Raw genomic sequence first — 26,537 nt, forward strand, 5'->3', positions numbered from 1 at the left:
ACTGATTTCTCAATGTTTATCATGTATCCTGCAACCTTGCTAAACTTACTTGTTCTAATAACTTATTTGATTATATTAGATTCTTTTATGTAAATCATCACGTCATCTGTGAATAAAGACAGTTGTATTTTTTCCTTTTTTTTGATATGTTAAATGCTTCCTAATTATTATTTAATTTATTCCTCACATTAGTCCTGTGAGGTAGGTTCTATGATATATATTTTTTCCTTTCCATTGCGTCCTTTAGATACAAATGCTGTTTATTCATTCTTTGCTTTGCTTTATTGCAATGGCTAGAAGCACCAGTGCAGTTCTGAACAGAAATGATGAGAACAGGCATTCTTGCTTAGTTCCTTATCGTAGGGGGAAAGCATTCAATCTTTCATAGTTAAGTGTGATGTGAACTCTAGAATTGTTGTAGACACCCTTTATCAAGTTGAAGAAGTTTCCTTCTTTTCCTGGTATACTGAGAGTTTTAACAGGAATGGATAATATATTTTGTCAAATGCTTTTAATGCATGTATTGAGATATTAAAAGTTTTTCTTTTTTTTAGTCTGATAATATAGCTGTTGCAGGATTCTCGAACAGAAAGACAGGACACTGAGGCTATAAGCGGGAAGCAATGTTTATTGATGCCAGCACCGGCTCAGCGGATTCTTATCCAGAGGTTGAGCCCCAATTGTAACATAATGGGCAGTTTTATAAAGTCTTGTCATTTCTACATAGCTACAGATATAAGAAAGAACATTGATTGGTTGGCAAGCTATGAGGAAACTGATGTCAGCCGGAGAGTCCTTGGAAGGGGGGCAGGGGGACAGTCAGGAATGAACTTGTTTGAGCAGGAAATGGGCAGGCAGAGTCAGCCTGCCACATGGCAAATTGTATTGATTTTTTTCATTGGTTAATTTTTAAATGTTAAGCCAACTTTGCATACCTGGCATAAACCCCACATGGTCATACTGTATTATCTTTTTAATATATTATTGGAGTTGACTTGCTTGGTAGAATTTATTGGTGACCCTGTAGTTTTATTTGTAGGAAAGTTTTCAAACTACAAATTCAATCTAAGACATATATGGATATTTTGACTTTCTATGTTTCTTGAGGAATTTTTGGTAGGTTATGCCTTTCAAGGAATTTATCTATTTTATATAAATTATGGAACTTCTTGGCATAGAATTGTTCATCCTGATCTTGGTAATTTTTTATTCTTTTTTTCCCCTAATCAGTCTGAACAGTAGTTTATCAATTTTCTCAAGATCTAGCTTCTGGTTTGATTTCTCTTATTTCGTTTATTATGTTTGTATGTCTATATGTGTGTTTTATATTTCACTGATTTCTGCTCTCATCTTTACTAATTCTTTTTCTCCGCTTAAACTGCATTTTATTTACTCTTTCTAGTTTCTTAAGGTGGAAGCTGAAGTCACTGAATTGAGTCCTTTTTTCTAAAACAGGCAACTAGTGTTAAACATATCTCTGTATGTGCTACTTAGTTACTTTCTACACGTTTTGACATGTGTGTTTTTATTTTCATTCAGTTTAAACTACTTTCTTATTTTCCTTTTGATTTCTTTGATGAGTTGTTTATAAGTATATTATTTAGTTTTCAAATATTAGGAGATTTTTCATATAACTTTTGTTATTTCTAGTTTATTTTATGGTAGTCAGTCACCATAGAATCTTTTAAAATATATTGATTCTTGTTTTATGGCACTGAGTATGCTCTATTTTGGTAAATATTTGATGTGCACTTGAAAAAAATGTGTATTCTGCTGTACTGTGCGTGCTCTACAAATGTTATTTAGGTCAGGTCAGTTGATAGTGTTGTTCAGGTTTTTTTTTATCGTTACTGATTTTCTGTCTACTTGCTCTATGAATTGTTAAAAAGGGTTTTGGAATATCAAGAGGAACTGGAGGTAAATGTACTACTCTCTCTTATGTTTTCATTTTTCAAGTCATTGATTTCCTAGCTTTCTTTTTGCACTAACGTAATCACTTTGGGTAGTTATTACAATGAAAATCATTTTAATTTTAAGTCATCTAGTCCTTTAAAGACATGGGAGATATATTAGGAATTTGAATTTAATGATAGAATTTCTAGTTTCTAAAAGTTTTGAATTATTTATATCAGTGTTTGGGTTGAAAGGACTCTTGTGGCCTGTCTGTTGGAATGCGAGTATGTGTGTCTTTAATAAACTTAGTTTTATCCTTTAAAAAAACGGGAAAAACAAAACTTATTCTAAAGGCAGATTACAAAGGAATACAGAATATTCTGGTTTTCAAAGTTGTTGGGAATTTTTCTGTTTTGATGGTATAAAATTTACATTGTAATAAACAAAATACATAAAGTGCTGTTAATTGATTTTCTATCCAGTGCAACTTTTGCCTAGATTTAAAGAAATGACAGTAATTTTTGCAGTTTCACTTACTTTTTTCCCCCCATTGATCTCTCTTAATTTTTAGCCCCACTTGAAATGAATTACCTGAGCTGAGGGACTGAGATTATTCCTGGCAAACACAATTAATGGACTGTTTTTCAAAAGAGGTACAAAACCCCAAACAGAAAGGAAGTTCTTCAGATGTATGGGCATCTTGGGAACAAAATAGAGTGCATATATAGGAAACAGTAAAATGAAAATGTAGAAATTAAGCAAGCTTAGTCTTGCTTATTTAACTTTTTATTTTGAAATAATTATAAACTCATAGGAAGTTGCAAAAATAGTACTTAGAATCCCACGAACAGCTTCCCCCTATGGTGACATATAACTGTACTATAATATCAAAACAAGGAAATTGACATTAGTACAATATAATTGCCTAAGTTACAGTCCTTATTTGGTTTTTATATGTATTGTGTATGTGTGTATGTGTGCAGTTCTATACAGTTTGATTCCATGAGTAAGTTTGTGTAATGACTGCTACCACAATCAACATACAGAACTGTTTCATCATTACAAAGGAACTCCCTTGTGCTGCATAGTTGTAGTCCCACTCCTGTCCTTATCCCCTTGCAAACACTAATCTGTTCTTCTCTACATGAATATTATATAAATAGAACCATATACTCTGTAACCTTTTGAGATGAGCTTTTTTCATTAAGCCTAATGCTTTTGAGACCCATGGAAATTGCTGCATATTCCAATAGTTCCTTTCCCCTTTTTTGCTGAGTTGTATTCCATTGGATAACTATACCACTATTTGTTTATTCACTGACCTGTGATAGATTGTTTTTTTAACTATTAAATTTTAAAGGTTCTTTATATATTCTAGATATAAATTCATTGTTGAATATGTGGTTTTAAAATATCTTCTCCCACTACCTACCTTGTTTTTTTTCATCCTTTTTAACAGTCTTTTGCAGGGCCAAGTCTTTAATTTTGGTGAAGTTCAACTTACCAATTTCTTTCTTTTATGGATTGTGCTATTGGGTCATGTATAAGAATTCTACCCCCATCCCTAGGTCCTGAAGATTTTCTCCTGTATTTTCTTATAAATATTTTATAGTTTTTAATTTTACATTTAAATCCAAGATTCATTTTGAATTAATTTTTGCATATGGTGTGAATTGTAGATTGAGATTGATTTCTTGATTGATTGACTTATCTATCTTACTTATGGATGTACAGCACAGTTTATTGAAAGGTCTCTTTTTCATCCATTGAATTACTTTTACGCTTTTGTCAAAAATAAATTGGACATATTTGTATGGGTCTATTACTGGGTTCTTGATTGCGTTCCATTGACCTATAGGACTACCCTTAGAGTAAGTTTGTTTATAGCTGCAAAAAGTTTTGCTGAGATTTTGATAGGAGTTGCATTAAACCTATAGATAAGTTTTGGGAGAACAGGCATTTTTACTATTCTAGTTTCTAACCCATTAATACAGTATGCCACTTCATTTATTTAGATCTTTTTTGTTTTCTTTAATCAGCATTTTGTAATTTTCAGTATACATATTTTGTATATGTGCTGTTAGATTTATATACCTAAGTATTTAATTTCCTTGATTTTCATGCTCCTTGTAGCAGCAGTCTTAGTCCCTCAGCTTTGGTAATTCCTTTCAAGTGGGGCTGAAGATTAAGAGAGGTCAAATGGAAAAAATTTTGTTTTGGTGATTATAAATGGTATTGTATTTTATATTTTAGTTTCTGATGTTTGTTTCTAGTATATAAGAATACTGTTGATTTTTGTGCATTGATTCTTGGAGCTTGTAAAAATCACTTATTTAGGAGTTGTTTGTAGTTTGAAATTTTCTACATGGCATTCATAATATCTTCAAATAGGACAGTTTTATGTTCTGTATGCCTTTTATATCCTTTTCTTACCTTGTTGATCTGGCTAGGACTTAGTTATTTTAAACACTGAATTTTTATTCTGATAATGATGACTTTATGAACCCAATTTGGGTCAAGTAATGTTAGTTTCACTCACTTTATTCCTTACAGTTTCTGATCTTTAGCTTCTCTTAGACTTCAGAAGTTTTGCTTGGATTGATCTTGAGTATAGCCTTATATTTTGTCCCTGTTGAAGGAAGGAAAATCTGTCTGTATTCTGAGAATGTAACACAATGGAATAAAATATTTATTTATCTCCCTTGAGTGTAAGCTGCTTGAGGGAGCCAGTTCTGAGGATGCAGGACCTGGTACATAGTAAACTTCTAATTGTTTGTTGAGCAAATATCTAAATGAATCAATGGAATTTATATGTGGCTTCTCATGTAAGAAGTCTTGGGAAAACCTTCTCTGACAGCGTATACCATAACTCAAGTTAAATTGACAAAATGAGGACTTTTACAGTTGCTCATGTTATTTTAACGTCTAACATTTTTGTTCATTTTCTTCTTTCCTTTTACTTGGACTTCTCCAAATTCATGTTTCATTAATAAGATACTTTAGTCTTTGGACATTACATGTAGTTTTGTTATTTTACTCTGCTTCTGGGTGTTAAAAAAGTATGTTGTGTCTTTCGAAAAGATACCATTATCGAATTGATTTTAATTTTTTTAAATTTCTTAAAATTTTAATTAATTAATTAATTAATTTTTTTTAAAGCACCTACAGCACCTGGTCTTCCTAGGTGGTCTCCCATCCAAGTACTAACCAGACCCGACCTTGTTTAGCTCTTGAGATCAGATGAGATCAGGCACGTTCAGGGTGGCAAGGCCGTAAAGTCAGATTGATTTTAAGTTAGGAGAGTTGTAAAATAAATGAGCTGTTATATTGAGGAGCTACAGAGCAAAATCAGTCCTGGGACAATGTTTTGTATTTAAATGGGGGAGAATTTAGCTTCTAAATCTGGTTCTTTATGTGAGTATGCTTGATTGTGCGTGCCTGTACAGTTATGGCGGTAGGGTGATAAGTTGGACTGGGGAGGAGATGTGCATCATATGTGGAGAGTAAACTTAGGTTATTTATTTTAAATAATACTTTCACAAGGGAATTTAGTGCCTGTTTAAAGTATGTATTTTGCTTTAATACTAGAATAGCCTTTTAATCAATACATTTAATATCTTAAATATCAAATTTGCATGAAAAATCTACCAAGTTTCCACACCTATCAGAATGGCTATGATCAATAAATCAAAAAACAACAAGTATTGGCAAGGATGCGGAGAAAAGGGAACCCTAATACACTGTTGGTGGGATTGCAAATTGGTACAGCCCCTATGGAAAACAGTATGGAGGTTTCTCAAAAAATTAAAAATGGATATACCTTTTGACCCAGCAATTGCACTTCTGGGTATTTATCCAAAGAAAACCAATGCTTCATAACAATAATTCATAAAGATCTATGCACTCCAGTATTCATGGCAGCACAATTTACAACAGCCAAGATATGGAAGCAACCTAAATGCCCATCAACAGATCATTTGATAAAGAAACTATGGTTTATATATATGATGGAATATTACCCAGCCATTAAAAAAATGAAATCCTACCATTCACAATGAAATAGATGGGCCTAGAAGTTATTATGCTGAGTCAGAGAAAGAAATATCATATGATTTCACTTATATGTGGAATCTAAGGAACAAAAAGAACAAACTAATCAGAAACAGACTCACAAATACAGACGACAGTTTGGTGATGAACAGTAGGGCGTGGGGGATTGGGAGGCTGGGATAAAGGGGTGAAGGGCTAAAGAAGTACAAATTAGTAGTTGGTGGTTGGTCATGGGATGGGGAGCATGGCAGAGGGGATGCAGTTAGCATTAATATGATGGCTAGGTGGAGGGCCAGGGGAGGGAGGGAGCAATTGAGAGGATCGTTTTATGAACTATACAGATGTCAAACCAATGTACTGTAAATTTGAAACTAATTTAAATAAATAAACTAAAAAAAATCTACCAAGTTTCTTTCTCCTTACCTGGTTTGTTTTTCTTCATTTGTCATTTTTTAACATACTATATCTTTTATGTATTCTTTTTTTTTTCTTTAATGTCTGCCTATACCAACTTGAATGTAAGTTCTAAGAAGTCAGGGAATATTTTATTTTTGATTTTTATCTATTTTATTAACAGTTATTTGTATCTTTAGAACCCAAAATAGTACATGGTACATGGAGGATACTTGTAGAATAAATAAATGAAAGGGGGATTACTTTTGAAAAACTGATTTCCTATGATGTTTGAGTGAGGAATCTTAACCATAAATGTATGCAAATTGTAAAATAGAGTATATTGAGGAAATCATTGTCTTTTTCCCTAAGGAGCATAGTTTTTCTTTATAAAAAAGCTTTCTCATTTCAGAGGAATTTTACTTGATTGGTGGAGTTTCCATTTAAGCAAGAAATAAAAAAATAATCCTTTGTCAAGAACCTCCCATGAACTGTAGGGGTTCCAGGTTCTGTGCTTTGTGCTGTGTGCAATGTCTTATACAGTGACTGTGATAGGCCTGGGAAAATGTCCCCTCTGAGATCTGCCTTCAGGACTTAGGTTTGTAACAGAAGTTAATTTCTCATTGTGCTTACCTTGGCTTATTTACCATGTACAGCTCCTTACAGCTTTTCACATAGTCATATATAGTTATTTTATTCATTTTCTGAAAAATAAAAGGACTATTTTTGTTGAGAATATACATAAATGCAACCTATTTTGAGAATTTAGTATTTAATTTTATTTATTTATGTCGATTTTCTAGTTTTCACCTAGTCGTTGCCAAATAGTCTTAATAGTACCATATTAATGTATACTAGAGAAGTTGATGAAAATGTTCTACTCGTCCTTTCTAGGACAGAAAAACCTGTTCCATCTGTTCTGTTTCTAGCAGAAACATGGGTTCAAGTTCTTACTGTACAATTTCTGAGTAGGTTACGTCCCCTTCTGAGGTCCTGGTTTATCCAATTATAAAATAAGGATTTCAGTTAAATTACCGCATCATTTATAAGTCAAATTCATTTGAAGCAAGATTCAATATGAGCCATTAAGTAATTTTTCTTATCAGTTCATATGTTTAAACCATTTCCTTCCTGGCTGCTGTACTTACTAACCTCCTAACTACTCCTCCCCTTTTGTGTTAGGTACTGTTATCAGGCATTAAGTCTTCCTACTCTTCCCAACTCCTGCCATGGTCTTTATTATCTTTGTCTTCAGCAACTGCTGTGGATCCTCCCACTATCCTGGCATCACAGTTACTTGACCTCATCATCATCATTTCTGGTCAACTTAAGCACTTCTTTTAGGAGCATTCTTCGTGCTTTGTCATATGTCTGAAATGTTCCCCTACTAAAATTAGAATGCTGGGTAACTTCCTCACTGCAACTTGATAGATTTTCGGCTCTCTAATTTAACTATTCTTAAAGTATACCAGTTCTTAGGCTTATCAGCGCCTCTGTTAGAGCCTTCTAATTTCTTCATGTCCTTTAATCTTTCCTCCTTTTTTTAGCTTAGATTCCATGGTCCATTAACTCTTTAACTCTTTAGTCAATATCATAAATCTTTTGCCTTTTTTTTATTAATCCATCTGGTTAATCTTTATGTATTTTAAGAACAAAACACCATGCTTTAAAGAAACCAAGTTGTGGCAGAAAATTTTGGACAGGGCGCATTCTACTCTGTCATTAGAGATACTGAAAAAGGTTAAGAAGCATTGATATACATTGTTTAAATTATTCCTTTCAACAATCTTATAAAATAGATGATTATATTCCTCTTTAATCACAAAAAAATATGAGATGGAGAAGGTTGGGATGTGTTCAGGAAACAGGGTGTCGTTCTTTCTCATTGGAAGGCTAAGATTACATTAAGTTGGTAGTGGAGATGAAATCTGTTGTTTGTGTTATGGTGTGCCTTCAATGCCAAGAAGAGGAATTTTTTTTGTCTTCTGTTTTTTACCTAATTTTTTAGATAGTGAGGACTAGTTGAAGATTTTTGAGCTGTGCACACTTTAGGAGGGGAAGACTGTCTTGGTCAAGGGCTGATAATCATATAATATTATTTTCAGTGACCAGATGGCACTTCTATTGGAAGCCTTTTTTTGGTAGATTTTCCCATGTAATGAATTGAGCCATCTTTGACGCTCCTTTAGCACTTTGTTATACTTTTCACATTGTATCATAATTACTAGTTTCTATTTGGCTTCCCCATTGGATTTGAGCTCTTCTAGAATAGGATTATTAGTTTATGGGTAATGTTAATTTTGGTACTCTTTCCCCTATGCCCATCTTAGTGCTTGGCATAATAAATGGTTCCCGATTTAGTAAATAAATGAGTCTGAATTATGAATCTCTGGTCTGAACATCTTATCAGAATGCACCATATCTATCTCTTTATATGTGTTTTAGTTAATAAAATCTATTTTGATCGAGAGCTTTTATAGCTTTAAAGACCTGACAGATTGTTTACAGCAGACGCTCATATAGTGGATAGCACACCCTATGCAAATCAACTGTCTGTTCAGGTCTTGTGGTTGTTTCCCCCATAGACATAATCCAGCTGTTAGTTGTTTAAAGCAGCAGATGGAAGAAGTCCATGGAGATTTGGATTTATTAGTTCTAACAATGAAAGACCACACTGGTTGTGCTAAGGATTAGAAGTTTTTTTTTGCCGAATGAAAGGGAGATGGATCCTGCTTTCTGTGCTATTTTCGGCAATGTGGCTAGCTCTTGTGACTAAGTCAGCTGTAAGAAGACCAGAAAAGATTTTGTAAATAGACCTTCCTTCAAGCCCTAGACTGTTGGTGCAGCTGCCATAATTATAGGAAGGGCAGCTTTTCCTCCTTGCTGAGTGTAGACTGAATCCATCCTATAGTTATTGCTATATTTACTTTTTAGAGAGTATAACAGCCTGATTCAGGGTACTTTTTGCACACCTTTATTTGTCAAATTAGGAAATTTGGATTACTATCTCCTGAAATCCTTTTGGAGAGTGAATAATTTATTCATTATGTCCTGTAGATTGAAGAACAATGATCATGAACTGGTAGATAATATATTTAACCTTCTTAAAAATATAGTGTTGCCTTTGCTAACAATTTTTTTGTGGCTCATTAGATAAATCACCAACTTGCCTTACTTTCTTCCTATGTTTACTAGGATTCTGGTGATTACTATAAAATTGATAAGTTTAAAACATTGTTTATGGATCATTTAAGTAACAAAATCATAAGAGCTAACTTCACTCTTGAGCTCTAAAAAATATAAATACAAATATATGTATATATTTTTAAAATTATAAATGAAGAGACTAGAAATTCATTAAACTTGACTACAGTCCTGCTTTGAAAATAGCAGCCAGAGACTAAAGAAATGATTCTGAGATTATTAAAGCCTGGGTGAAACTAGACTTTTTCATGCTATGCCCTTTTAGAAGTCTGATGGAATGGGGAGCTTTTCTTGTGACAGTACTGTCAGCAATGAATAGATGAATGAATTCGTCCATGCTCAGAACTCACCACATACGTACTAGCCCCCTCCAGGACATAAAAGAGCAGGAGAACCGACCTTAGCAATGATTTAAGCTCTTGAAGAAAGAGGCTTTCGCGACTGTCCAAGAAATGAAGAAAAGCGTATCTAGAGATAAAGAAACAAAAGAGCCTGTGACAGTATCCTAAGAATCTGACATTTGCTTTGTCTGTACAAAGGATGAAAGGAATTTCGCCGACTTAGTCAAAACAATAACTGGTTTTATATGAGCCTAAGCCTAACGTACAGGCATCAGAATAATGTGTTTTTCTTTGTGTTTCTGAAGAATTGTTATCTTTTTAAAAAAATGTGGAGTGGTTTTGTTTTTGGAAAGGAAAACGTGACTTGGATTTTATAAGCTTAGTAGCTGTAGGTGGAGACTCTTGTTTTGTTTGCCAAACCTTTTTAATAAGCAGTGAAGTCAGGATATCAAATATTGGAATTTTTTTCTGGGACTTTTGTTATTTTCTTTGCACTTCAGATATTTTCAACCAAAGGGATACGTATGGGAAAGAAAAACAAATATGAAATATTTTCCCCTATTTTGGTGGTGTTTCAGATGAGATCTGTATGTACTGCTGTGAAGAAAGACGTGGCTCTGATGTGAGGCAGTGATTGTCTACTCACACTGGACTGAGAGAACTGGTTTAGTGGAGTGGTAGTTAGTGGGCACAGAATGCAGAATGGGATTGGTTGTTTGCCTCTTTATCCAGCACTAAGCAAGTAGGCACTAGTAGTAGTTGACTGTCTGGGAGTGGCTTTTTTTGTTTGATACCTATTATGGATGATTCCAGTATTCTACGAAGGAGAGGGTTACAGGTGAGTAATAGAGAGCTTTTTTACTGATCTTCTTCTGAGTATCTTTTGAAAATGTACTGAACAGATTGCTTCAATTTTATTTAATTCATTTGAAGCAGGGTAGAATGCTGCTAAATTCTTCTTTATTACATCATGTATAGTTACAATTAGGGAAATTGTCTAAGACCTTTCTACTTTGATAGAAAAAAATGCTCTTTGGGCTTACTTACATTGTATTACATGAATAGAACAATTAAATTATGCAATTAAATTAGAATGCAAGTCTGATATTGGACATCAGACATTACTGCTGACAGATTGTTTACAGTAAACGTATTCTGTTCCTGACCACCATGCCTGTCTTTCTACCTCTTCCCTCTTAATTGAGTGGCATATATGTGTAATATATGTTTAACTTTACACAGTTTTAAGAACTTTTCTAAATTATTACTTTGCATACGTACACACAGTATAGCCATGAAAGACCACATATATAGTAGCCATATATCTGACACCTGTTTTGGAAGCCTTCTCTTCCTTAAGTCTTGGGTAATTTGGCACATGAAGAGGTAAGTAAGGTGTAACAATGAAGAGAAAATAGAGACTGATAGACAACCTTAAACTGAGTTTTAATGAATGCCCTTATCACTAAGACACACCACAGTTCTTTTAAATTTGATAATTTTTTCCCATTCTATAAAGTAGATCATCTTATCTTAGTCTTATTATTAAAGAATAAGCAAGCTCCATTTAGTCTATTATTGATTATTTTTAAGGATTGACATAGTGGAACTTTCAGTATAAAACAATCAGTCCACCTGTGAAGGTCTCATGAAATGTAGCTATTTTTGTTTTTATTTTGTTTGTTTGACATTTATAAAGCACTTTTTTTGTATAGGGCACCTATGGTCTTTTTAATTATAAATTAACATATAATAAATTAACATTGTTTTGGTTTCTTTAAAGTGCCTAGAAAGAAAATATATAGGATTGGTAAAATTTAAACAAATTTTGATATTTGTAGATATTATCATTATTTGTGCTGCTTATTAATAGCATTGTAAACATTCAGAGCCCACTGGGGAGCATCCACTGAATTTTCAGCAGTTGTCATCTAGTATGACCAGGTTTTATAAGCCATTTCCTTATTTTAATTTCTCCTTTTAGTAGTTGATTTGGTGAGATTTGTCGTTTGTTTTCTTGGGGGTATTTTGAGAAGTATTGATAAAGTGCTCAGAAGATTTCTTTTAAATAGTGATGTATGTTCAAGTAGCTGTTAAAAAATGGCTGGCTTTGTAAGTACATTTAATGCATTGCCTATTTATATCTTTATTTCTCTTTAGATGCCAGGATTCAGAATGGGGAATATTTGTTTGCTGAATGGGGAATATTTTCAATTATTATGCCTGTATTGTGTTAAATTGTTTTCTCCCTAGTAACGGAGTCTCAGTCTCCAGTATCTGCTACCTTGTTTACTGATGCCCTTCCTCTTAGTCTTTGTTTCTATCTAGCAGGAGTTCCAAACTGCAAGATTACATAGCACTGGAAGATGTTTTCATATAGCCTCTTTTCCTTCCTCCCTCCCTCCTTCCTCCCTCTCTTTCTCTTTTGTCTCTCTTTCTCTCCCTCCTTCTCTTCCTCCCTTTTTCTCTTTCTTTATTTCTTTAGTTCACTTCAAAATTTATTCTCCAGAAGGCTGCATTAGAACATTCTGAAATAGAAGTAATATTTGAAAAGCAGCAGTTTAGATTATTTGTCTTAAACAGATAATTTATAATGTAAAACTTTAAAAGTACTTTATATTTCTGTACAGAAACATACAAAAGCCAAAGTGTACCCAGTGGTACAGGTTATTTACTCGGTAACCTCATATTAGAAGATGAAAGTCAAAATGAGTGTTTGGGTCTCACTAACCGCTTTTTGGTGACTGAGTTAGACTTCATCCTTACAGTTTTCCAGAAAATCAGCCAAGGTACAACCTACTTTGATCCTCCCAACTTTCTTTGCCGGATTTCCTGGGAGGTGGCAGTATAGTAGATAATGCATTTATTGTGTGCCTGTTTTGTGTCCTACATTGCTAGGATGTAGATTATCTCATTCAGTTATCATGACATTGATGACGAGTAGGTATTGTCTGTATTTTTAAGTGCAAATAATTTTAAAGAAGGAACAGAAGATTGGTTCAGATTATAGTGCTGCCACATTCTAGAAATATGACCATGGTCAAATTTTGAAAAATGCTCAATTCTTCCCTTTCCGTATACTACTGTTCAGATTGAGAGTAGACTATAGAGGCAAGGACTGCAGCAGGAAGACCAATTATGAGAGTGTTGTGGTCAAAAAAGGAAGGAGATCTAATCGGGGTGGGGGCAGTGATAGCAATGGAGTTGGGGGATTTTCTGATTGGTTATTTTTTCAGATATGTGAATCTCAGTAACTTCCTCAGGGACAGACAACTTGGAAATGACTGAGCTAGGTGTGTAAGTTAGGATACTCTGAACTGAAAGTAACGGAAAACGTAACGGAAAACGCAACTGCACGTGGTTTATATATTAAAGAAGTGTATTGACTCACAAATATGGAATCCAGAGGTTGAATGGATTTCAGAGCTGGGTAATCCAGTGTCTTTTGCTCAGCTTCTTTGTTCTGTGTGTTGGCCTCATTCTCAAGCTGGCTTCCTACTTATTAGAAAAAAAGCTGTAGTGGTTTCATCCTGCACAGTCACACACTGCAGCATCCCTAGGTCCTTTTGGACATCTGAGAGATTATGTGTGAGCATCTTTCCTTTAAATTGGAGGAGTCTCCATTCTTTGTATGAATTGACATTGTTTCGCATGAAGAGCAGTTGAGGTTTGGGTCTTCATTATGGTAAAAACTGGCTCTCATCCTGATCCTGCTGCTACTTGGAGCATCTCCAGTGAGAGATGTTTGTGGGTGAAGTTCCTTGTTGATGGTAGAAGGTGCTGTTATAATCTCCCTAATTCCCCATTAACTTTATGGGAGATGGTTTTATTTTAACCTTGAAAGGTCAACTGACTAGCTACCATAAACAAATTTTTATTATCGACTCTCTTAGTGCCATCATTTCCACATTAAGTAAATATTTTCCCAAAAGGCAGACACAGTAATCAGTTTTCATTGAGTAGAGAGCCCAGTTTCCCAGGTTCTGAATTGAGAATATTTGTTGTGCTGTTAAAATTATTGCCCTCAGGAGTAAACCGTGCAATGTTTCTGTCCCCCTTTTACTGCCTTTGATGTTCAAAAATGAGAGTACTTAAAGTGCCATTGTTCAGAGGTACTTATTTTGGAGAACATATGACAACATAATGCATACTGGGAAGCATTATTGTTGACAAAAATTTTATAGAATTTTTTTATTTTGAAAATTATGACTATGCTAATAAATTATGATCATCGGACAAAATATAATTCAGTTTAGATTTTAAGTCCTTAAAAACAAAGTCTTCAAGAACCAGCCCTAAATTCCAAACATTGTTTCTTCTTGAAAGTTATTTCATTTTTTAAAAGATGATGACATATGGATAAAATTGTAACTTAATGATTTCCTTCTAAATTTTGTTATTCTTTTCTGTGGGAAGTTGGATAAAAGTAAAGAAAAATTACAATCTGTACTTATTAGTCTTTAGTTCTTAGTACCACTAAAAATTTTCATCAATCAGTAAATTAGATAGCTTTGAAAATGGAAGATTTATTTTATCGTGTCCCTCTTCTTTTTTTTCTCTGCTTCATATATTCCTATTCTATGTTTAGCCACACCAGACTTTTGCTTTTTTTTTTATGTTTTGGTTTATTTTTTCTATATTCATTCATCTTTGGCATTTCCCATTCCTGAGTGTCGTTTTCCCCTTTCTTTACCTTTTAGCCTTCTGATCATCATCCCAGAGAGCACTAAATTTTCAAATTCTTACTGTTATCATGGATAACTTCAGCATCTTTGCAGGCAAGGAGCCTTAGATCTTCAGAGTTCTTCCGCTTTCTGGACTTTAACAGCACATTTTCCCTAAGCAGCATGTTATTTTGTACATGGAGTTGTTTCACTTAGAAGTCTTATAGTAATCTAAAATTACATCCCCTTATCTCTGAATTAAATTCCTATATTCTGTGTAAATCAGGATTGCAAATTGAAGGTCTGTGAACCTACTTCCCGTAGATGTTTTATTTGGTCATCTTTGGATATTTAAAGAAAAATTGACCAGCATTGTTCCCCACCAATCCTTTCTCATTTTATATTTTGCTGTTTCATACATTTGCTATATTTCTTCATTTCTAAGGCTCACATCTTTTTACTTTTTAAAAACTCTGAAATTGTTATTTTTGACGGTGTGTTATATTTTAATTAACAGTGGTTTTTAAACAATATTCTTACTGATACCTAAGATAATGGCATCTCTTGCAGTTGTTTTTCAGATTTGACGAAATACATCATATTACCTTACTAGCCCAGTAAGTAAAATTTGAGTTTGCAACGTTTGTCTCAATCTTGAAGACCTCTAACATTTTTAGCTTTCTATCCCCTTTCCTTTTTCTAATCTGTTTCCTTGTTTCTTTGCTTTTCTTTTAATAAGTTGTTACTTATTTGATGTGTTTCCTTTTTGTATCATTAGAGATTATGATATTTTTCCTCTATTAATTTATTTGAAGTGTATTTTTTATGAATTTTCTGTTGTATAACCACTCTTGAATTTTGGGGATAAACCCAACTCAAACATGATGTATGATTCAGTTTTTTAAAATGATTGTGGGCTTAATCTAAGCTTCTTGTTTTATTTTGAGTTAGTTTTGGTAAGGCATATATTTATAGGAGTTTGTCCATTTTGTATGTTTATTGAGAAAAAATTGTATTATTTGTTTTCTCTTTTAAAAAACCTTTGCTGAATCTGTTCTTATATCCTTCTTTGTATTTCTGATAGTGGATGTTTATACTTTTTTTCATGATCAATATCAGCAGAAGTTTGTCTTGTCAGTTTTTCTAAAGCCAACTGTTACTTTATTTCAACCTTTCCATGTCATTTTGCTATTGGTTTGTCTGTTGCAGATAGCATGCAGTATGTTTTTTTATTGTCTATACTGGTAAATTGTTTACACATATTATGATTACTGATGTATTTGAACTTGTTTCTGCATTTCATGCTCAGCATTTCTATGCCTTAATGCTTCTTTTTCTTCTCTTTTCTTTTTGCCATTTAGAAATACCGATAGAGCTTTTTTGATTTGTTTTCATACTCGATTTTTCTAACTGTACTGGTGAGTTAGAACAAACTCATATTTTAATCTCCTTCTGAACAACACAAGGTTTCCTTCCCCCTCATCACCCCCTTTAAACTTATGTGCTATTTTTGTCCAGTATTTTAATTCTTTCCTTTAAAAAAAAATCTATAAATTAGATATTTCTGTTACTGTTGTTATTTTATATATTCAGTGCTTATTGAGATTTACATAAATTTACCAGTTTTCTTGCTCAGTATTTCTTTTTGTTTCTTAAACTTTCTTCCTGGGATCATTTTTCTTCTCTCTAAAGTACATCATTTAGACATTCTTTTACTATACGTATGTTGGTAGAAAATGCTTATATTTATTTAAATGTCTTTATTATGCCTTTGACCTTGAAAGATAGTTTGTATAGGTACACAGTTTTAGTTGGTAGTCATTTCCTTTCACACTTTGTACATATTATTCAGCTATCTTTTGGTTTCCATCATCGTTATTGAGAAACATACTCTAATTGTCATTCCTTCGAAGGTTACGGATCTTATTTTATTCTCTGGCTCTTATGATTTTTTTTGTCTTTGGTATTTTTCAGTATTGCTGTCATTTACCTAGTCCGGATTTTTCAAATAATTAATCCTTCTTGGGGTACATTGTGCTTCCTGAATATGTATATTCATCTCTAGTATCAATTTTGGAACTTTCTTAGCCCTTATCACTTGAAATATTATAACTTCTTCATTTAATTTTTGCTTTCTGGGATTCAAATTAGACATATGTTGAATACACGTGTGCTAGATACAAAAGAGTATATACTGTATATTCTATTTAAAGAAAAAGCCCAAATAGCAAAACTGACTTATAAAGTTAGAGATCAAATGATAGTTTTCTTGGGTGTGTAGGTGGTGACTAGAAGAGGAAGCACAAGGATGCTTCTGGGTTGATGGTAATACTAATTTTTCAAAAAAAAAATCTGGCTGCTGGTTACACTGGTATATTCAGTTTTTGAAAAATTGAGTTGTATGCTTATGTGTACTTTTCTGTATTTATATTGTATTTCAATAAGTAGTTAAACATATTTGTTGTCGTCTCCTTTCATTCGGTAGGACACTGAAGTACAGGATGGTATTGTCATCAGCAGTGGATTCTGAGTGGGCCCTAGAATGTTGTCTCCACTCCTACCCTCACCCTAAGCAGTGTTACTTATGTTGGTTACACTATATGGGTTTAATTACAAGTTCTATAAAGAAATGTCCAGTTTTTCAGTGGTGGAAAATTCTTTCCTTCCCCCTCCACCCTGCCTTCATTTGATTTTAAATGTTGAGAAGCTGTCTCTAAAACCTAGTTCTTCATTCACTTCCAGGGGAGTGGAAATTGAGTTCTGTTTCTTGGAGCTTGTTATTTTCCTTCTTTGGGTAGAGTGCTACTACTGCAGTAAAAGAGGAATGAATGAAAGAATATGAGTGCGAATTCAAGTAGAATATGAGTGCGAATTCAAGTATGAGGTTCAGGGAGGGAGCTGCCTCAGGCAGAGAAAGCTTTGACCCACAGTCATCTCCATGCTGGTGACTATTGATATAAAGGACAAACACCAGCCTTGTGACTCTTGGCTTGCATATTTACTTGTGGGGGTAGTGGTTACTGCCTTTGGACACTTGGCCTTTGTCTTTACTTGGGAAATATTTTATGGGTTTAGTCATTGTGAATAATGAGTAATGCATGTAGACAGTGATTCCCCCTGTGAACAGCACCATCTTGTTTTGTATATAGTACCTTTAAAAGTTTGCTTTGTGGACAAGTGAAAAAGAGTGAGTGGTTATTTCTCTAGAATTTAGTGTATACAGAATCTTTGAAGCTTTAGAGTATAGTTCAAGATCTTTTGTTCATTGTAGTCAGGCATTAAGCCCTTTGGAGAATATCATCTTTGGCAAGCTATATTAAAGTTTGCCAGTTTGAGGGATCCAGAATGGTGACAATAACATTTTAGAGACTCTAAGCAATGTATCTTTGAGTTTTGGGGGCAGAGTTAGTTTTTGGAGAATAGCACTTCATGCATTAGCTTGATAGCCTTGCCGTAGGTGGGTCCAATTAGAAAAATACAACTACTTAGTACTACTAATAATCAAAACTGTCAAACTTTAAGCTTTTTTCGTGTGTGTAGGGGGCATAGTTGGTTTTTTTTAGACTTAATTTTTTTGTAGAGTGGTTCTAAGTTTGCAATAAAATTGAGAGGAAGGTACAGAGATTTTCCATATGTCCCCTACCCCCACACATGTATAGCCCCTCCTTTTATCAACATCACTCACCAGAACAGTACATTTTTTACCAAAGCTGGACCGTACATCGATACATCATAATTACTCAAATATTCCATAGTTTGTCTTAGAATGTACTCTTGGTGTTGCATATTCTGTGAGTTTGGGCAAATATATAATGATATATAGCCATCATTAACAATATCATACAGAGTATTTTTACTGTCCTACAAACCCTCTGTACTCTGCCTATTCATCACCTGCCTCCACTCCTGGCAACCACTGGTCTTTACTGTGTCCATAGTTTTGCCTTTCTCAGGTCATATAATTAGAATCATATAGTATGTAGCCTATTCACATTGGCTTCTTTCATGCCTTTTCATGGCTTGATAGCTCTTTTCTTTTTAGTGTTGAGTGATGCACCATTATCTGGATGTACCATAGTTTATCTATTCACCTACTGAAGGACATCTTGGTGACGTCAAAGTTTTGGCAATTATGAATAAAGCTGCTATAAATAACTGTGTGCAGATTTTTGTGTGAACATAAGTTTTCAATTTGTTTGGTAAATACCAAGGAGCCCAGTTGCTGGATCCTGTGGTAGAAGTATGTTTAGTTTTGTAAGAAACTACCAAACTGTCTTTCCAAGTGGCTATGTCATTTTGCATTCCTACCAGCAGTGTATGATAGTTCTTTTTGCTCCATACTCTCCCAGAATGTGGTGGTGTCAGTATTCTAGATTTTGGTGATTCTTACAGGTTCATAATGGGTATCTCATTATTATTTTAATTTGCATTTCCCTGATGACATATGATGTGGAACATCTTTTTATATGAAAACCTTAACCTTTCAACTATGTTTTCTTATTCTAGCCTTGGAATAACTTTTATGAGATAGGCAAACTAGATGTTTTTATTTTAGGTGTGTAGATAAGAAACATGAGGTTTAGAAAGATTTATTGACTGACCAAAATTTTATGAGCAAAGTTAGTAGTAAAACTGAATTTAAATATTTTTCTCTGAGCTGAATTTAAATATTTTTCCTTGAGTTCTTTATACCATGTAGAAATATCCTGTTAGTATCATCAAACTGTCTTTACTGTTCTTCAAACTTGTATGAGAACAACACATTTGTCATTTGTGTCAAAATCTATAGAATAAAAATACTTTTATGGCCAGTATTTCATTTGACCTTCACAAGCACTGTATCTAAGCTTTAGAAGTAGGTAAAATCCTAAGCCACACAGATTATATATTATTGAGCCATGAGGTGAACCTAGTTTTCTGAACTTCAAATTTTGTGCTCTTTCTCTTGTTTCTTAGATTTATTGTATAATGTAAATACTCTTTCATTGGAACCTGTTCTCAGGGCGATGACATGTGAATTTAATGGAACAAGCAAATAGAACAAGAAGAGTGAAGTACATTAGAGTTTCATAGGAATGTCATAGCTGCATATACAGATTTCCCTCTTGGCTCCTGACCTCAAGATAGACTCCCACTCAAGTGTGAATAAGTGGAACTGAAATACTATAATGCCCAGAGCAATAGTAATGGTACATTCGCTACACAGGAAAGGGAGGTTTTTGTGCATTCCAGCAGATTTATTTGCTGCCAGAGCTGAGGAGGTACTTGTATTTGGAGATAATGATGCTTTTAAGGCCAGTTAGTAAGTCGTATTAAAGTAGGTTTCCTTGGTAAGTAATGCTTTTCTCTCTTGAAAGCATTTTTTTTTTTTTACGATCACTGGAATAGCTACCAGCCAGAACACTGTCAGTAAATAAGTGATAACAGAATATGTCCTTTTGTCAGTAAAGCCTCTATTGCTGATCTAATTGCAGTTGGCAGTTTTTATCAATGTAACTCCAAATGAACAGAACCCTACTGTGAGCCTACGGTTCACGATATGATAATAATGATAATAGTAAATACCATTTAGTTACTTGATTGATTCATGGATTGGTTCATCAAATATTCATTTGATACATACTAGACCAGGTATTGTGCTTGGGTACCAGGAATGTCAGTTTGAGCAAAACTGATCTCCAGAGCTAACAGTCAGTCCCAGAAAATAGATAATTAAGCAACTAATTAGGGTAAAGAATTGGAATTATATAGAGGGTGGCTGGGGAAATATGTGTAGAGAAATCTTCCCAGAGGAAATGAGACTTAAGCTAAGGTCCAAGAATGTATAAAAAGAGATAAGGAAAAGTATTTCAGGCAGAGAGAACAGTAAGTGTGAAGACCTGTAGGTGAGAGTATGGCATGTCTAAGAGATGAAAACTCCAGCAAGACTAGAGAATTGTGCAGATGATCCAGTAGCATTTGGGTAGTGCCCTATATAGGCTACAGAAAGGATTTCAGACTTCATTCATTGAGGTTTTGTTTTGTTTTTTTTAAATTAAGTTTATTGGGATAACATTGGTTAATACAATTATATAATTTTCAGGTGTACATTATAATTTAACATCTGTATATTCTATTGTGTGTTTACCACCCAAAGTCCAGTTTCCTTCAGCTACCATATATTTGATCCCCTTTTCCCACTTCACCCCCCCATCTCCCTATATTTGATCCCCTCTTTACCAGGGCTGTCTACCTCCCCCTTCTCCCCCATCCCCTACCCTCTGGTAACCACTAGTCTGAGGTCCCTGTCCATGAGTCTCTTTGTTTGTCCTTTTCATTTGTTGCTTTTAGGTTTATATCCCACATATAAGTGATATCATGTGATTTTCAACTTTTTCTGTCTGGGTTTTTTCGCTTAGCATGATTATCTCGAGGTCCATCCTTGTTGTCACAAATGGCAGTATTTCATCTCTTGTTATGGCTGAGTAATATACCATTATATATGTGTACCAGAGCTTCTTTATCCAATCATCTATCATAGGACACTTTGTTTGCTTCCATGTCCTGGCCACCATGAATAATGCTGCTATGAACATTGATTTGCAAATGTCTTTTCGGATATGGGTTTTCAAGTCTTTGGGGTAAATACCCAGTAGAGGGATTGCTGGATCATATGGTAGATCAATTCTTAATTTTTTGAGAAACCTCCATACTGTTTACCATAGTGGCTGTACCAATTTGCAGTCCCACCAGCAGTGTATGAGGGTTCCTTTTTCTCTGTATCCCCTCCAACATTTGTTATTACTTCTCCTGTTGATCATAGCTATTCTAACAGTTGTGAGATGGTATCTCATTGCGGTTTTTATTTGCATTTCCCTAATAGCTAGTGATGGTGAGCATCTTTTCAAATATTTGTTGGCCATTGGTATGTCCTGTAGGGAGAAATGTCTGTTCAGGTCCTCTGCCCATTTTTTGATTGGATCGTTTGTTTTTTGTTGTTATTGAGTTGTATGAGTTCTTTGTGTAATTTGGATTTTGGGCCCTTATTGGAGGCATTGCTTGCAAATATATTTTCCCATTGAGATGGTTCTCTCTTTACCTTACTGACAATTTCTTTTGCTGAGCAGAAGCTTTTCAGTTTAATGTAGTCTCATTCATTTATTTTAGCTTTTACTTCCCTTGCTTACTGGTCAAATTCATAAAATCTTCTTTAAGTCCAAGGTCCCTGAGTTTAGTTCTTATGTTTTCTTCAATGCATTTTATTGTTTCAGTTCTTATATTCAGGTCCTTAATCCATTTTGAGTTAATTTTGGTGTGTGGTGATAGACAACAGTCTAGTTTCATTCTTTTGCAGGTGGCTTTCCAGTTTTCCCAGCACCTTTTATTGAAGAGGCTTTCCTTTCTCCACTGTATGTTTTTGGCTTTTTTGTCAAAAATTGCTTGCCCATATAAATATGGGTTTAATTCTGGACTCTCGATTCTGTTCCACTGGTCCGTGTCTGTTTTGCTGCGAATACCATGCCGTTTTGATTGCTGTCGCTTTGTAGTATAATTTGAAGTCGGGCAGAGTGATGCCTCCAGCCTCGTTCTTTTTCCTCAGGATGGCTTTGGCAATTCGGAGTCTTCTGTACTTCCATACAAATCTGATGATTTTCTGTTCTGTATCTTTAAAAAAGACCGATGGAGTTTTGATGGAGATTGCATTAAATCTGTATAATGCTTTAGGCAATAAGTTCATTTTAACTATGTTGATTCTTCCAGTCCAAGAACACAGAATATCTTTTCACTTCTTTGTGTCTTCTTCGATTTCTTTTAATAGAGTCTTATAGCCTTCATTATATAGGTCCTTCACTTGTTTTGTTAAATTTATTCCTAGGTGTTTTATTCTTTTTGTTGCAATTGCAAAAGGAATTATTTTTTCCACTTCTTTTTCTGATGCTTCATTATTAGAGTATAGGAATGCTATGGATTTTTGAACGTTGATTTTGTATCCAGAGACTTTACTGTATTTGCTTATTGTTTCTGGTAGTGTTCTTGGAGTCTTTAGGGTTTTGTATACAGAGAATCATGTCATTTGCAGATAGTGACAGTTTGACTTCGTTTCCTATTTGGATGCGTTTTATATCTTTCTCTTGTCTGATTGCACTTGCTAGGACGTCCAGTTTTATATCAAATAAGAGTGGCGATAGTGGACAGCCTTGCCTTGTTCCTGATCTTAGAGGGAAGGTTTTTAGTTTTTCACCATTAAGTATAATGTTGACTGAGGGTTTGTCATAGGTGGTCTTTATTATGTTAAGGTATTTTCCTTTTATACCGATTTTGTTAAGTGTTTTGATCAGGAATGGATGCTGTATCTTGTCGAAGGCTTTTTCTGCATCTAGTGATATGATCATATGATTCTTAGTTTTTAATTTGTTTATGTGGTGTATCACATTAATTCATTTGCGTTGTTGAACCATCTCTGTTCCTCTAAGATGAAGCCCACTTGATTGTGGCGTATAATCTTTTTAATATGTTGCTGTATTTGGTTTGCTAGAATCTTATTTAGGATTTTTGCATCTGTATTCATGAGAGATATTGGTCTGTAGTTATCTTTTTTTGCGTTATCTTTACTAGGTTTTGGTATCAGAGTAATACTGGCCTTATAAAATGAGTTGGGAAGTATTGCCTCTTCGACTTTTTGAAAGAGTTTGAAGAGAATAGGTATTAAATCTTCTTTGAATGTTTGGTAGAATTCACTGGTAAAGCCATCTGGTCCTGGACTTCTACTTTTTGGTAGGGTTTTGATGATTGTTTCAATTTCCAGACTGCTAATCAGTCTGTTTAGATTTTCCAGTTCTTCTTGATTCAATCTAGGAAAGTTGTATTTTTCTAAGTACTGGTCCGTTTCTTTTAGATTATTAAACTTGGCGTTATATACTTTTTCATAGTATTCTTGTATGATCCTTTGTATTTCTGCGATGTCAGTCGTAATTTCCCCTCTTTCACCCCTGATTTTGTTTATTTGTGCCCTTTCTCTTTTTTCTTGAGTGAGTCTAGCCAGGGGTTTGTCACTTTTATTAACCTTCTCAAAGAACCAGCTCTTGGTTGTATTTATTTTTTCTGTGTTTTGTTTTGTTTTGTTTTCAATTTCATTTATTTCTGCTCTAATTTTTATTATTTCTTTCCTTCTGCTGACTTTAGGCTTCATTTTTTCTTCCTTTTCTAGTTTTTTTTTAAGATGAAGTGTTAGGTTATTTGGGCTTGTTCTTGTTTTTGGAGATAAGCCTGTAATAATATGAACTTTCCTCTTATGACTGCTTTTGCCATGTCCCAAAAGTTTTGTTATGTTGAACTGTCATTATCATTTGTTTTTATGTATCTCTTGATCTCTCTTTTTGTTTCTTCTCTGACCCAGTTATTCTTCAGTAGCATGTTGTTTAATCTCCATGTGTTTGTGGTTCTTCCTGATTTCCTTCTAAGGTTGATCTCTAGTTTCAAAGCATTATGATCAGAGAATATGGTTGGTATGATTTCAACCCTCTTATATTTGTTGAGACTATCTCTGTGTCCCAGTATGTGGTTGATTCTTGAGAATGTTCCATGTGCACTAGAGAAGAATGTCTAAGCAGTGTTTTGGGATGGAAGGCTCTGCAAATGTCAATTATGTCCATTCGGTCTACTGTGTCATTTAAGGATGTTATTTCCATATTGATTTTCTGTTTGGATGATCTGACCATAACCAACATGGGGCATTTACGTCCCCTACTACGATAGTGTTTTGATCTGTTTCTCCCTTTAGTTCTGTTAGTAATTGCTTTCCATATTTCAGAGCTCCCTGATTGAGAGCATAGATACTAATAAGTGTTATGTCTTCTTGGTGCATGATTCCCTTTATCATTGTGAATTGTCCCTAAGTATTTTCTTTACCTTTTTTTTTTTTTGAAGTCTATTTCATCTGCTATTAGTATCGCTACTCCTGCTTTTCTCTGAATGCTATTTGCTTGAAATATCATTTTCCACCCTTTCACTTTGAATCTGTGTTTGTCTTTGGAACTGAGATGTGTCTCCTGGAGGCAGCATATGGTTGGGTTTTGTTTTTTGATCCAATCTGCAACTCTGTGCCTTTTTATTGGTGGGTTCAGTCCATTTACGTTTAGGGCGATTATCGAAATATGAGATCTTCTCATAGCCATTTTATCTTTTGCTTTCTGGTAGTTCAGTGTTTCCATTTCTTCCTTGTCCTTGTTTTTCTGTTTTCTTTATTTTGGTTGGCTTTTGTGGGTTTTCTCTCTGGTTCTTCTTGTTTTATGTAATGTACTTCAGTTCTGAATCTTCTGTGTGTGGTTACCATTATGAATATATAAAGGATGGATATGTATATATAATCGTCTGTTTTCTTCTGCATGTGACTTATCTCCATTCCCTTTTGCAAACTTGGATCTTTGAATTCCCCCTTTTTAGTCATTGTTATCTCAATTTGTTCCTATGTATGCTGAATGTTCATTACTGTCTTGCTATAGCAATTCTCTTCTTATTATTTAAGCTTATAATGCCATGTTCTTAGTAAGGGTTGCACTCCTCTGCTTCTATTTGCCTGATAGTCACTTTACCCTTAATGACGTGTTTTTTATTATTATTATTATTATTTTTTTTTTTTGTCATTTTGTTTTAGGTGAGCTGACCCCTTTCAGTATTTCCTGTAATGCAGGCCTTGTAGTGGAGAATTCCCTCAATTTTTGTATGTCTGGAAAGATCTTTATTTCTCCTTCATATCTAAAGGAGAGCTTTGCTGGATACATTATTCTAGGCTGGTAGTTCCTTTCACTTAATAGTTTAAATATTTGATTCCATTCCTTTCTGGCTTGTAAGGTTTGAGCTGAGAAGTCTGATGGTAATCTAATGGGTTTTCCTTTATAGGTTAGCATCTTCTTTTCCCTGGCTGCCCTGAGAATTCTGTCTTTGTCATTGATTTTTGATAATTTTAATACAATGTATCTTGGAGAAGGCCTTTTTGAGTTGAGATAATTGGTTGTTCTGTTGACTTCTTGAATTCCAAGCTCCAGCTCATTCCTTAGATTTGGGAAATTCTCATCCACTATTTGTCTGAAAATGCTTTCTAATCCCTGCTCCTTTTCCTCACCATTGATAATGCCCATTATACTTATGTTTCCTCTCCTGATGGTATCAGCTAGTTCTTGTATTTCTCTTTCATTATTTTTCATTCTTCGGTTTCTCTCTTCTTCCTTCTGATTTATTTCTAGATTTCTGTCTTCGATATCACTGATCCTTTCCTCCATTTGGCATACTCTATTTCCCAAGCTTGTTATTTCATTTTTTAACTCTTGCAGTGTGTTCTTTATCTCCTGAAGTTCTATTTGGTTCTCTTTGAGGGTTTCAATCTCCTTGCTAAAGAACTCATTCTGCTCATCTAGTCGTTTTTTCAATTCCTGAAATCGTTGAAATGATTCATTTCAGATCTCATTGAGTTTTTTTAGAAGTACCATCCTGAATTCTCTATTATTTAAGTCACATACCTCTATGTCTGTAAGCTTATTTTCTGGAGATTTTTCTCTTTCTTTCTGAGATGCCTTGTCACCTTGATTGTTCATGGTGTTTAATGGACTATTTCTCCACCTGGGCATTAATGGAAATGTATTCTGTTTTGTTTTGTTTTTTTCCAGAAAGAAGATTTATTATATAAAAGTCTCTCTTTAGCCTGTTGCAAAGAAGGTGCTTTTCTTTTGGTTTCCATTAGGTGGCGTCTAAGTCTCTTGGATCCCTGCTTTATATAAAGCCTTATAATGCCTTTTTATTTTCTTATAGATATTTAATCATGCTCACTACCCTCAGTTTCAGTCTCTGTCAGTGTCAGTGACAGTCTCAGCTGAGTTTGCTCAGATTCCCCTGGGGCTCCGCAGCGTTCGATCTCAGAGGATATGGGGGGAGGGCCCTTCTGGGTTGGGAGTTGGGGGCTGCAGCTCAGCCTCCGTTTAGCAACCAAGGTCAGTAAAAATCAACTGCTGTTTTTCTG

The 26,537-nt window shown here is 34.4% G+C and overlaps 1 protein-coding gene and 1 pseudogene across 11 annotated transcripts in view; one reads left to right on the forward strand and one right to left on the reverse strand.

Annotated features, from left to right (window-relative positions):
* Positions 1–26,537, forward strand: part of MAST2 (microtubule associated serine/threonine kinase 2) — a 178,475-nt gene that overhangs the window by 46,341 nt on the left and 105,597 nt on the right. The gene's annotated exons all lie outside the window — the stretch shown is intronic.
* On the reverse strand, positions 5,053–5,171 carry LOC120623098 (uncharacterized; annotated as a pseudogene).

The sequence above is a fragment of the Pteropus medius genome, unplaced genomic scaffold (assembly GCF_902729225.1).
Source record: "Pteropus medius unplaced genomic scaffold, Ma_sr-lr_union100, whole genome shotgun sequence".
In the NCBI taxonomy this organism is placed as follows: Eukaryota; Metazoa; Chordata; class Mammalia; order Chiroptera; family Pteropodidae; genus Pteropus; species Pteropus medius.